At 45.8% G+C, this 14489-nt stretch overlaps 1 protein-coding gene across 3 annotated transcripts in view; it reads left to right on the top strand.

Moving 5' to 3' along the window:
• BCKDK (branched chain keto acid dehydrogenase kinase) overlaps positions 1 to 14489 on the top strand; it is a 232964-nt gene that overhangs the window by 129935 nt on the left and 88540 nt on the right. For all 3 annotated transcript variants that reach the window (XM_078652492.1, XM_078652494.1, XM_078652495.1), the window contains exon 3: positions 13863 to 13934. The gene's annotated coding sequence lies outside the window, so the exon portion shown is untranslated. The remainder of the gene's footprint in view (positions 1 to 13862; positions 13935 to 14489) is intronic.

Below are 14489 nucleotides of genomic sequence, written 5' to 3'. Positions count from 1 at the left end.
CACTGTGGCAATGCAATAGGTCTCGGATTAGCGAGAGTTTAAGCTATGGGCATTGTAAATGACAATGCCTTTTATTTATGTGTTGGTTTTTAACACCTAAATAAAAGGCATTGTCATTTACCATGCCAATAGCTTAAACTCTTGCAAATACGAGATCAGTTGCATTGCAAATACTTGTTGTATATTGGGATGATCTCTACTCCCTTCCACGAATCTGGGATCGGGGCGCCACGTGCGATTGCATTTGCCAATAAGAGAATGTATTGTGCCCATATATCTATTTAATACAAAAAAATGTCAGCCGGTATGCCATCCAAACCAGGGGCTCTAGCTCTGGTTATAGCACTAAGGGCTGACAAAACTTTGCTTATGGTAAAAAAAAGGGTCCTTTATATCGATATCTTCTAATATCCCCCATAGAAAACTCAGTTCATTTGGTAATGCGGTGCCAGAGTAAAAATGTTCAATCCATGATTGCGGGGCTATATTGAGATTCATGAGATCCACGGGTACATCCCTCCCTCATTTAGCAAGGGTGCAAAACCTAATGAAATCCTAGTGAGAGCAAGCATGTTTAGGTCCTGCCATCTAGCCTCATCCCAAACTTTCTTAGCCATAAGCTGAGCCCTTTTGTATCTCTTCCTGACCAGGTGAATTTCTCCCACATCCTTAACTCTTAGTGCCCGTCCGAGATCTCTGCGAACAAGTCTGCATTCTCTGTTAAATCACTTGTGCTCTTTGGGGGATTTCCTTCCGTAGTTTGTGCAAGGAACCAAAATATAAGACCGCATTTGCTTGAAAAGTGCATTATGCAGCGCAATCGTGGAAATACTGGATGACGAGGGGGCCGAAAGACAATACGGTCTCAAGAGTTCTATAGATCCATACTTATTTGATCTAAGACCAACAGGAACTCAACGACCTGGGACCATTTGAGCCGTCTCATATCTGCCTTTGGTATCACATTCCTGTTTGGAGCTGATGACGAACAGTCCGTTCTTAATTTGGGACAAAGAGAATTTAAGGAGAGACTTAATGGATTGTGATTGCTCTCAATACTATTTATAACAGACATATCAATGAGAGATGACCAAAGACTGAGGTCTAGAAGGATATAATCAATGTAACCAAAATGGAGTGCCTCCGTCCACCTCCATATTGGGGGAAGCTCAAGCTTTTCTACACCCTGTACCTCATCTTCATTGCTTACATCACTAGTCATCAATATCTAGGAACTCAAATATGGTATTAAAATCACCCCCTTGAATCAAACCTGGATTAAGAGTGCAGGCTGACAGGAGTTTCTCCAGGGCTATGATTGTATGAGTTCTTAGGCCACTCCTAACACCTCTGGAATTTTTGTTAAATATATCCATATCCATTGGCCTCTCGCTTTCACCCATGAGGCGAATAGCCAAAACGTCTGGTGAGTCAGTGTTGAGCAATTGGATTTTACAATTCAAAACCATTCTAACCCAGATGGTAAGGCCCCCAGAGGGCCGGCCAGCCAGTCCACTGGTAGCAGGAATGAAATAATTCAAATAACCAAGTTTGAGAACAGGTTCCACACTACTGGTTTCTTTGAACACTCAGATGTCACACTGCTCGATAAAAGAGTTCCAACCATGAAGAATGATTTTGGATTTCAAGCCAGCAATATTCCAAGATAAGAAAAAAAGCCCATTGTTAGCCCCAGAAGGTTTTCTAGGGATACATTGGTTAACCGGCACTGGTTTAACTTTGTTAGGAAGAACTGTGCTAATAGGTGAACCACCTACCTTCTAGCCATCAGTATCTGAGGTGATCATATAATGTTCACCAGGCCTTGATAGCCAAGAGTGTGGTGTATGAGACCCAATTTCAAGATTTATTTAAACATGGTCCAGTAACGGCATTTCTGAGTGCTACAGAAAGAGCTCCCTGTCTAGCTGGATCGGAGTAAGAATCTGGGGTAGCCAAGTGGTCAACATCATTCCCACCTAGAATACTGACGGATGACTGTCAATCCACCATCTTGAGTGGAGAATTAGCCCGTGAAGACTTAAAAAGTCTACCTCTGTCACTAAGTCGGACAGAGGGGTGGGATTTTTGCGAAAAATGGTTTCAAATACTTGAATTGAATTTTCAACTGTGTTGGGGGACAAGTCCTAATGTCCAGAGCTACTAGATTGTCAACCAAGAATTCAGATCTTCGAGTCAATTTGAGACGATCATATGGACAATGAGAAACAGTCATCCGTTTTACACGAATTATGTTGTCATGAATAATAGATCGGTAGCCCCTAACATGACGCATCTAATGCATTGCCTTCCTTTTTTTTACGGATTTCTCGCCTTCTTAGGTGAACATTTGCAGTATTTGGGTACATTCACTATAAAGATGGAATCAGGATTTATAGCCCTTCTAACAGGAAGTCCTTGGACAAAAGACAGTGGGTGTTGTGAAAAGATGGGATGATCTATTAGACATCCCGGGGGATATATTTTTGTGAAGTTACACTAGTTTAAACAGACCAGAGCTCCATGGGCCTAGCTAGAACACAGGCTTAGTCAGGAATAGACGAGGAGATAGGGAAAGAGGGAAAACATACCACAGAAAAAGGAACCACCACCTGATTAGACGAGGGAAGTTATATGAGACTTAATCAGAGGTAGTGTGCTGATTCTGGACCTCCAGTTTCTATAGTAACTACTTTTGCACGTTTTAATGACTCAATCTGCAAGCAAACCAGTGATTTTAAAACTCCCACTTCATTTCTTAGTTCAGCAATTAAGGTGGTATAATAGGAATGGCTGCGTGGGGGAGTTACAGGAACTTTAGTTGACCTAAGTACATCTCCGCATTGATTGGCAGCATCTTGATCACCTAGAGCTTCAGATAAAACAGCAAACCGATTGTTGCATAATAAGGGATCCTCTATTGAAGCTTGTGATGGTGTATCGGGAACCAAGTTAGTCAAAACGGATGGTGATGGAGGAAATTCCTTCCCATTTAGAGAGGCAGGCTGTTCCTTTTTAGGTCTCGCTGGCGTTGCAGGGAGACAGACCTGGGCACGAGCCGATACAGCTCTGTGCACGAGCCGATGCAGGTCTGTGAACGCGCAGGAACGCCAACGTGCACGCTCATTGCGGCACGCTCCTGTCCTCCCACGTCTCTTCCGAGGCGCGCTCCAGGCCGACTTGCGGTGTGCGTGCTCCAGCATTTCTGTGGGCCGGCCATCCACTCCGTGGGCGCATAAGACGGAAGTCCCGCCCCACGACCACCGTGAGCGTGCACATCCCGACACCGGAAGTTCAGGAGAGTGCACACTCCTGGCTTGTTCCTCTTGTTGAGTTTCTCTTACTGCAGGTACGACGTGCTTTGCTTACATTCAGTCCGTGGTGACTTCTTTACAACCCTGCCCTCCTTCCTGTATTCCGTGCCTTCTTTACCCACTTCCCTCCCGTTGTCCGTGCCTTCTTTACCCCCTCCCGTTGTCCGTGCCTTCTTTACCCCCTCCCGTTGTCCGTGCCTTCTTTACCCCCTCCCGTTGTCCGTGCCTTCTTTACCCCCCTTCCGTTGTCTGTGCCTTCTTTACCTGCCACCCCCTCCCTCCCGTTGTCCGTGCCTTCTTTACCACCCCCACCTCCCGTTGTATTGCCTTCTTGGATGTAAATTAAGATGCATGCGTCATTTAGCCAGGGGAAGTGTTGTCTCACAAGTAGCTGCAAAGAGGGAGGATATTTAAACGGTGCTTGGTTCACAGTCAGTAAAGGACCCGCCCACATCCGAGTTTTCTCTAATAGATTTAGAAGTCTGTAATGATACAGTAAGAGTTCCGTGATAATAGAACTGTAAAGGACTGGGAGGAAGTGATGCCTGCGAGTGAAGAACATGTTTAACCGGGCTGTAAACTGAGGGCGAATAAAGTGCGAACAGACCATAGAAACCTAGTTGGGTTGGCAAACAGGTGTAAGACAGAACTGTTTCCACGACAGCATCCCTTTTAACAAGGTGACTGCGTCATTCTGACCGGAATGCACATTAGAAGTTGGTGGAGTGGAAGGACCTAACACGCTTCGCCATGTCACAAAACCGTACCCGCTTATTTAATTCCATATAGAAAGAGGCTGGCTATTTGATTTCGAGTTTAAATGACCTCTTTTTGAGTTCACATTCCCTTACCTGCTGTTTCATGTCGGGACACCACGGAAGGATTGTTTGTTTTCTTTGTTTAAATGTTTTTTCCTTCTATGAATGCACTAGACAAGGAGTCAGACATTATTTGAAGCTGGGCCAGTTTTGTATAGGTAACATTATTGGCAGCTAAACAGCAGTTTTCTGGAAGGACACATGAATAACAAGCATTTGCAATGCAATAGGTCTCACATTTGCGAGAGTTTAAGCTGTTAGCATTGCAAATGACAATGCCTTTTATTTGTTTTAAAAACCAAAACTTAAATAAAAGACATTGTCTTTTACAAAGGCAATAGCTCAAACTCGTGTAAATGCGAGACCTATTGCATTGCAAATGCTTGTATTGTATATTAAACAACCTGGATATTTCTTTCCCCCCTCTGGCTACTCACACTCTTAGAGGGGGGAGTTCTAATCGCTGAGGAACCTGTATCAGTCAGCGCTGATGTTAGAAGAACTTCACAATTGCCCAGTAAGGTGTTGATTCTATCTAGGACACGTTGCTGCCTGCAGTGTGCTTTCTTTTCTTTAATTTACTTTCTTGAGCCACAACCCAACCCTCGCTGCTTTTCTTTTTCCCATCACATACAAAATTAGGGCACAATAATATACCTCAAGTTGAACACCTTCATATGTTCAAACACTCCTCCAGTTTAAACTACCTTTTTTAAGTCTGGCTTGATAGCGCAGCTATCGCTAGTCCATATGTGATAGATAAAGTTTTCAGAGTACTACTGAAAGGGGCTTGAGCTCCACCCACATGTTGGTTGCTCTGAGTGCAGGTTTTAGTGGGCTCAAGTTGTGTGCGTCTACTGAAAACAATGCTTGTAATGTACTTACTGATGGATACTTTTAACACTGCATATTCTTCACCTTTAGAATATTCCACAGGTACCAGGCTAGATCCTGTAAATGTTCATAGCAGTGCTTCCGTGTTCCACTAGATTGCACCATGCGGCTGTCTCCGGATTAGACAGAGTGGAGCCACATATAACCATCACACCTGCATGCTGACACGAGTTCCTTTCATACCATGCCTCCAAAGGCAAATGTGGAGCTCCTGTTCCTCTTTTGACAGTATCCAATAACTTTCCAATCAAAGTACAGTGTGCAAAGGAACAATGTCCCAGCCTACAAATACAGGTGGCAAACTATACTGTGACTGTAGAAAACAGATGTGAGTAACGGACCGGCCACAGATCCTCTGCACAATTGAAGTTGTCAAGTAAGTTGTAGTCAAAATTGAAGCAGAAATAAAAGAAGGCAAAGCTGAACTTGACCCCCATCCCACCATTCTCTATCAAAGAAGTCACAAGCGTGTCAAGGTGACATTCAATCTCTCACAATCCCTGAATAAGGAGCTGATTCCACAATAAGTCCCAGTGTTCCCTATGTCTTCGCAAAAGATTGAACCTTTTAATCTGGTCATGCTGCATATTTGTGGCACTCTTCCAGATCCCTCTTGCCGCCTTCAGTCCCAAGGTTCCTATTGGGCCTCCAGTCACATAACTGTCAGCGGATCCATCCTCTGTGCCGACTGAGCCCCAGGAACCAGGCTCCTGGTCAGCATCAACTCCCCAACTCTGGTGCTACTTCCACTATAGCACCAAGACCTGTTACGGTTGCTCCTTCATCTTTGCGGTCACCATTGATGCAAGAGGGGGATATGATGCAGACTGATGAAGAAAACCGATCTACTCCATCTCGATACCAACCGAGGTCGTGCTCTGACTGCATTCCAGTGCATGCGGTTCCCATACATTTTATGTTTACAATGTGCCTCCTCAGAAGCTCCATTATCCTTATGACTCCTACTCTGACTAGAGCTTGATGCACATGGAGATGACATTTGAGAAGAAAAGGATCAATTACCCCTGCATTGTAACAGTTTTCTACATGGACTTCAAGGAAGCCAGTAGACTTAATACTTTCCCTGATAGAGTTTTTTTAATGTAATTTTTTTAATGTATTTATTGATTTTTGTAAAATACAAATGCAGCAGTGCTGCAGGAAAGTATACATTTCATTTGCAGATGAAATATGAACTTCATATGTTAAGGTTCATAGCACGAGGGTGCATCTGGAAGGTAAAGGAGGGGAGAGGGGCAGGGGACATAGGGGGAGAGGAGATTAAATGGGAAGTTCTGGGGTGGGAGGGGAAGAGGAAAGGGCAAACAAACTGACCACTCAGTGGGATCCCAACTCCTCTTAGTCGATACTATCGGATGGTGATACACCTGACATCATGAGAGGTTAGAACATAAGACCACGTTGGCAGAACAGAATGGTAAGGCAGCGCCTGGCGGGTAACAGATAAGCACCTCGGTCATCGGGGAGTCACCGCTGGGGGTATGTGTGTTCACAGTCGAGGCTTCAGTGTGTCTGAGAGAGTTCACCTGGCAAGCCCGGATGTCTTTCGGGCCTGAGCAGACCGGCATCAGTTCCCAATACTCCTCTAATAGCTCCCGGCATGTGGCAGCATCCCTGAGCCACTAGGCCCTGCAGGGTACCTGCCTCCTGCCCCAGTGTACACCATCCTACGTTTAGTTAGTAGCAGCAACATGGCTATCAGCCTGAGGTCCTCCGGGGGTACCACTTTACCATATCCTAACAGCATGAATATGGGGGAGCACTCTGGAGACTGTCCCGTAATACTAGTCACAGTCTGGGACACCGCCTCCCAAAAATCTTGTATCTCCAGGGAGTCCCAACGCAAGTGTAGGAATGTAGCACATGGTGCTGACAGCGCGCATTGTCTACGAGGCTCATTCGGAGCAGGCGTGTAGATGAGTGATGGGTTCTATGTAAGAAATAGAAATTTATTTCAGAGCCTTGCACTTGGAACAGCAGTAACTCCATTGCTCCTCACTTATAACCAAACCCAGTTCATCAGACCACATCTGATGGACTGATGTCTCGCAAATTGATGCATCTTGCTGTGTGCTAGCATAGCTCCATGTGACAAGCTTTTGGGGAATGGGTTGGCAAGCAGTTATTCTAGCACTGGTAGCGTGGGGGTGCTGCCCGGAATGTATCATGAAGGCCTCTCAGTGACACTCTGATAAGATAATAGGTCAATAAGTTGGGGAATGAGGGCGCGGTGTCCCAAAACACCTGCTGATAGGTGACAAAACCTTTTGCCCGGGTATGCCGCTCTAAAGGAAGGAGAACTGCATCCACCGCAGGTGCTCACGCATTCCCGCATCTGCAGTCATCAGGAGTTATGGGTGGTCCAAGAGAGGAATAGACTAAGTGAAAAGGTGGTCCAGGCGGGTTCTTTTCCGCAACTCATTTCAAGCCAAAAGCATTCACCTGGTGCCTCATAGCCTGGACGGGCCCATATAAAAATGTTTGAAGAGGGCACAAGGCTGCATGGTCAGCCTCAGGTGCCGTATGCTGCTGGAACTGGATTAGATGCAACCAGCAGTATGCAAAGTGCATCTGGGTGCGGATGAAATAAAGATCTATATCAGGCACCCCCAGTCCTGCTGCTCGAAAGGGAGCACCAGTATTTCCCATGCCACCGAGGGCTGTTTGCCAGCCTATCCTAGCGAGATAAATAGGGAGCGGAGCCTTCCCCGAAAGCAGGTCAGGAGAGTCAGTGGTAAATTAATAAAGAGGTATAAGAATTTGGGGAGTACAACCATTTTTGCTATGGCCAAATAGAAACAGCAACGGTAGTAGAGGTGGAGCTCCAGAAGAACTGGAGCATGGTCGGACAGCGTTCGCTGGAGATGCTGGAAGTCAGTGGTCCAGGAGGCGATGTCTCTGGTGGCCAGCCAGACAATCTTGGACCATGCGTTGTGAGTGTATTTGATGTAAGTTCCCCCAGCACTGACTCTATGGCGGGCATGCCAAAGGTCCTTAGAGATAATGGTGTGTAATTGCGTAGCAGTGTGTTGGTGCGGGTGGCGTGTCTCACTAGATCTGTCCATGCAGGCTTCCAAAACTACATTAAAGTCACCTCTCTGTAGTACTACCCCGAGTCCCATTGTTCCCACCAGTCGCCTGACCTTTGAGAGAGAGGGTCATCTGTATTCGGGCCATACTCTGATACCAGTGTTATCCGGAGTCCCTCTAGGAGGTCTGGTAAGAGGACATATTGCCCGCGTGGGTCACATAGTGCAGTGCACTTGGGCCAGTTCAGTCCTTTATGGAGCACCACCGCGACTCCCCACGCATAGCTTGACTGGCAGGCAACATGACTCTCAATTGCCCATTGCACCCGCAAGCGTGTCTGTGTAGTGGTCATCCGGTGTAATTCCTGCAGTAAGCTAGTGTTGATATTGTGTTGCTGTAAATAGGCAAATACCTATCACACTTTTCATCTGTCGTTCAATCGCGTTATGGTTCAGGTTAAGCATTTATCCATCGCCAAGGATGGTCTACAAGGGCGGGGGTGGTACCGATAGTCGGTCGCGTGTGTGAAGTGTAGATGTTAAGGACTTAAATGCTGAGTTGCCAAATAAGGGGCATAACAAGCGAAAGGCATATAACCTAAACAGTGCAGCAACCCATAACCGACCACTCACTATGGCCCCACAAACGGACTGTTCAGGACCATCCCTCCCCACCCGCCCCCAACAGGTCCCAAAGGGAAGCAAGAATAAACATATGGTGACACATCTCTAGGGGGTACAAAGGTCACCCAACACACTCCCAGTATGAAAACTGCTGGGTGGCCGGATAGAAAGGATTGAAAGTTACGTGCAAGAAGCATATTGTCTTGGTAAACTGGACCGTATCTCAGCACTATCTAACAGAGGGTCGTTGGGCGCCCCAGTTCTAGGATCCGATTTGGTTGCCTGATGAGATACAGACAACTTGGGGTTGGCGGCAAGGCAGCAAAGCCTCAACCGTGCCCAGGTCCTAAGTCGTTAGTCGTTTTCACTAAGATGGCTGTTGCCTGAATTTGTTGGTGACAATGTTTGAGCTGGCTCGCCAGCAAGGAGTCCTCTTGCAAATTTGGCAGCCACCTTCAGGTCAGTGAAAAAGATAGTTTGCTCACGATGGTGCACTCTGAGCTTGGACGGGTAGATCAGGATGTACTTAGCATCTGTCTTCTGTAATATTTGCTTCACTGGGAAGAACTCTCGCCTGACATTCTGGACAGCCAGGGTGAAATCCGGTAATAAATAAACTTTGCTGCCCTGATATTGAAGCACCCTGCGCTCCTTAACAAGGCAGAGTGCTGTGTCTTTGTCTCTATAGTTTTAGAGCCTCACAATTATCGGGGGAGGCAGGTGGCTCCCGGCACTGAGCTCTGTCTCAGCGATCTATGTGCCGTCTCCACGGCCAGCAGAGGGGAGAGAGCCTCCCCAAAGAGAGTGCGCAACATCTCCTCCACGAAGTCTACCATGAGGTCCAGAGCGATGGATTTCGGGACTCATTGGATCCTGAGGCTGTTTCGATGTGACTGCGCTTCCAGGTCTTTATCTTTGTTGCGAATTATTTCCAGTACTTTCTCCATCTGGAGTAGTCTCTCCCCATTGGAGAAGTAAGTGTCTTCTACGTTCGATGTGCGATGCTCGAGCTGGTCTAACTGCTCTTCATGTCTGTTCACCTACTCTTTCAGTTGATCAAACTGGTCAGCCAGCATGTTGATTATTGTGTTGATGGCCTGTAAGCTTTGTTTGAAGTCCATAAACATTGGTTGAATGTCTGGCTCTTGTGCCACACTAATGCCAATCTGGGAGTTGGATACAGAGTCCTCCGGCATTTGGTCCATGGGGCTTGGCAGTTTGGATGGTTTGTTGTCAGTCTTCCCCATGGGCCTTTCGTGCGCACATCCCGTTCGGGGGGGGGGGGCTTAGGTTTGATATGCAGCCCAGGCCCGGAGGTGCCCGGTGAGCAGGTCCAGTCTCCTCGCTCTCAGGGCAGCCCCACCATCCAAGTACATCTCACGGAGAGGCATCAGTAGATCTGCCTTGGCAATCAGGGGACAGACGGTGCATGGGCTAAGCTCCGGGGTTCTCCCCCACTCCGGACAGAGGTCTGATCTGGGGCGCCTCTCCAAGAGGCCTACTATCTCGAGCTCAACTCCGGCCACTGGTGTAGCACTGCTCCAGCAGGCCCCGCCTCAGCCTCACCCCACCACTGTCTCAGTTGCTGGCACGAACATACCCGCAGCAGCTGGCTGGTACCAGGTATTGTGAAGTGCCTGCCGCAATGAAAGTGCAATCCAGCCGGTGCCGGGTCCCGAGTTGCGCAGCAGCCACCCCCACGTTCAGGAGTTGTGCAACCCTGGAGTGGTGTTCTGATTAATCCATACTTTTGTGGATACCGTGCTCAGGCAGACCATTCCAGTTGGTCCCTCTATATGGCTGCCTCTGTCCGGCTGGTAATAGTCAAGCCAAGAGGTAATGAGAGCATGCATGATGTTTTTTTGTGTCTCCAGTGGCAGTAAATACAAACATTTCTTAATGAATTTTAGAAGTTCAAAACAGGCTCCCACAGCTGGAGGGGAAAAGTGACACAATTATCAAACTTTACTCCCACATTGCGTACTATCGAGACCTGGGCAGGAGGCACAAGGATATGACTAGTCCAATATTCATCCTCCCAGACAGGTTGAGGGTATCCAAATAAGAGGATCTGAGGCTTGTTGGCATTACACTGAAGATTACTGTGCAGCATCCAGTGAAAGACCGCCTTCAGACATGACTCCACTATGGCCCCACACAATCAAAATAGGAGCAAAGAGGGGAAAGAACCCAGGTCGCCCTCCACTCAGAGTTACAAACCACAAAAAGACCAGGGTCCTAAGACTACAGAGATCCTAATTTATCGTATCTCCTTATTGTAGTCTTGCATGAAGGTTTGTAGTTTTCTACATACCCTTCGTTCTACTCTATTCAGTAGTATTTTTTATCTGTATACCATAAATCCCTTTCCCACACTTTGTTGACAGCTTTTTAAGATATCAGGGACTCGTATGCATACCACTTTCAACTATTCAGTCCCATTCATACACTAACTTAAATGAAAAAAGTGAAACGGGCGAAATGACCCCTCATGGGCGTACCACCAAGCGGGCCACTGGTAGGTACTCACCAGATGAGCCCATTGTTATTATCATCGGCGGTCATGACGCCCTAACAGAAAAGGTGTCCAAAAGAAAGAGTGTAAGTGATGTAAAGGTGCATAGGGTGAAGTGCAAAGATTAGTCACACCTCACAATGTGGTAAAGTTAAAATTGAAGGGATTCACTCAATGCACAACAACTTTTATTCTTTTGCTCAGTGAACCCAATCAAACTAAAAAAACAGTATAGGTTGCTATATATGCATACCACTGTTGGATGCCAACATGTTTCTCTGCTTCATATACTTTGTGCAGATTCGTCAGGGCCAAGCTTTTTTTGCCACAGCACCATATATTGGACACATCAATCTAAAAAACTGTCAACAAAATAAAACACAATGGCCCCACCAGCACCCCTTCCGGTATTTACAAAAATGATAGCAGTTTTGACAACCAGCCTTGGAGGTTGGGGATATCAGTTTTTCCTACCTTGACAACTGGCTGTTGAAGGCGGGCTTACCACAGTCAGTCATAAACCACCTCCAGATGACGGCAAACCTCCTGACTTTGTTGCATTGAGGTTCTCGATCAGCGAACTGAAGTAGCAATCGACTTCTTCTCAAAGGCTTCCTTTTATAGGAGCTATATTCAGCACAATGCCTTTCAAGACCTTTCCTCTGTTGCAATGAGTCAAGAATATTTGGGTTATCATCTGGATGTTTCAGCCTCTGCCCTGGATCTCTGTGTGCTGCAAGAGGAAACAAGGTACCCCCTACTCACTTGGAGCCTGGGTAAAAGTTTTAACAAGAAACAATGGCTCCTGGGGGCAAATACGACTAGATTCTGATAAAGAAAACGCTCAATGGCAATGAGGGTGATTAAAAATGGAAGCCAAGAAAGGAAGCTGTATATACACAATGCGAACATATTTGCAATAAAAAGCATAATAGATATCAACAATTCATACAAAATTTCAGTAGCAGTATACACACATATGTAGTCAAAAAGGTGATGGCGTGTCCCAAGTGAATTTTTACAAAAAAATAACCTAAACTACTAAAGTGAAACATAATAATATGTAGATGACATAAGGTTTCAAATGAACATATAAGTTGAAAAGAGACGACCAAATTATAGGTATAAGCAATTTAAGTACAATTGCAATGTGTAAACAACTGTTGTAAAAGGTCTGTCTCTTTATCTCTGTCAACGACGTTTCGACCTGATTGGGTCTCAGGTCTCTTCAGGACTGTTCAATGTGGGGCACCTGTTAAGGGCTTGCCTAGCTTGTGGGGCGTGCAGGGGTGACACCGTGAAATAGGTGAAAGTAAAGGAACTTACAGGGATCCCGGCCGGGACCCCTGTTGTGGGGGTGGAGTAAGCAGGCAACCGAGGGTAGTTGTCGATCTGTATAGATCCATATATTTATAGTCAAGGTCGATGTGTTTGGAGGAGATGCACACGACAGGAACCACACGAGGGCGCTCCTGTCAAAGCTAATGCTACATCACTCCACAAAACTCTCCTCTATGCCACTAACGTTTAGCCATGCTGAACAGCAGCCACGCTGGTGTACAACATGGCTAAAGCACATTGACAAAGCCAATAGTTCCTGTATAGATGAGACTTATTAGCTTTGTCAATGCTTGTTATTAAGAGGGTACTACAGTTCCACACAGAGTGCTAACTGGTGGCTTGCTTGCTGCTCATTTCATTTGCAGTGTGCCGCATTCAGTATGGCCACTTCTCATAACCAAGCAACCATTACGGAATGCTTTTGTCCAGTGTGTATCAGTGGTTTACCTTTCCAAGATGGCGTACATGTTGGTTCTAAATGTGGTGGCCAAACTACAACTTAAAAACAACGGCATACTATGCCCCATACCACTGCAAGACGGACACCCACTACAATGTTTTGTTTTGGCAAATATATGCCTGCTGCGTGTAAGGCGACAGCTTATTTTCTTTTTTTACTTCTATTTTAATTTATCTTGTATAAGCTGTTGTTTGTGTGGGTTTTATTCTGGTTATGTTACAGGGTAAATGCAAGAATAAGTCAGTGGCTGTAATACTGGATGCATGAGTGGGATGATGACTCCCAAAGTGCACTGATGATGATTAATTAGGAGCCTAAATCCATCAGTGACACAAAAGACTCTTTAATTTGTAGTCCATACATATTGCCTTTGTTTTGTTGCACCAGATTTTTATATTTGTGTCTTGCAATATTTCAGTGGTATGCAAAACGGGTTAGCAAGTGTTCTGCACTATCAAAAATCCTAAAGATATTTTAAATAATGTGGTAAGTTTGCAAAATGGGCGCAGCAGTGTGAGAAGTTGAAACCGTTGTAAAAGGCGTCTGGCTCTAGTGTACCAAACATGCCACCTTTAACCAAATCCGTAACCCAATTATCACTCACGTCGTTTTAGTTCATTTTAAATGAAGTGTGCGCTGTACTGAAGTGATGGTTAATTCTGCCTTGATCTATGTCCTTTTGTGAATTTCAAATTGAGATTCAAAGTTGATATTTAGTCTCTGGCTGAGCTTCTTGTTTCAGGTTCTAATGAAGGGAATAGGTTTAAGCGACCGGACGGTGGTCAGTTTTCCAGTCCTTGTGTAGTAGAGATTGGTGCTAAACCTGTGTTACTGCTTCCTCTACAGGCTATGTAAGAAGTACCGTGGATTGCACAGCAAGCAGGAAAAGGCGTTCGTCACTTTGCAGCCTGGAACAAGGTATTTGTCCTCAGGGATGTGGGGTGAGGTAGGAGCTGCATGACCAGAATTGATGCTCGTTGTTGGCCAGTGACACTAGGGGATGAATGCAGCAAGGGGTCCCCAGGACTGTGGATAAATGCGCTGTGCACCGGAGCGTCATGTGCTGTGAAGAGAAATCGGTTATGTATGTTTGGCATAAGGTCTAAAATTGGCCAAACTAGCAGAAGCAAATAACTTGGAGCTGCAAGATTTAACCAGATCTTTAACCATAGTCGGAGGAAAAAGACAACAGTCATAAAAAATCCCAACAATAGGGAGGCTTTTTGTTTCCGCAAGTAGAGTTTGTGTGGTTGAACCTAGGCTTCACAATAGAAGGACTAGGGGAGAAGTTTGGCTGCCTGTACAAGCGAACCTGCATTCCATGGTAGGAGAGACAGCATTGCAGAATCTTTGCACAGTATTGCTCAGTAAGTTGCAATCACACAAAATCTACCATCTCTTTGATTCAGTGTGTAAATTGTGTGACTGGCCTTACTGAGTAATTCATGCTTTTACATTGCCCAGCAAAGTAGC

Source organism: Lissotriton helveticus, chromosome 7 (genome assembly GCF_964261635.1).
Source record: "Lissotriton helveticus chromosome 7, aLisHel1.1, whole genome shotgun sequence".
Classification (NCBI taxonomy): Eukaryota; Metazoa; Chordata; class Amphibia; order Caudata; family Salamandridae; genus Lissotriton; species Lissotriton helveticus.
Note: the sequence above shows the minus strand (reverse complement) of the source record. Positions and strands in the feature narration are given on the sequence as shown.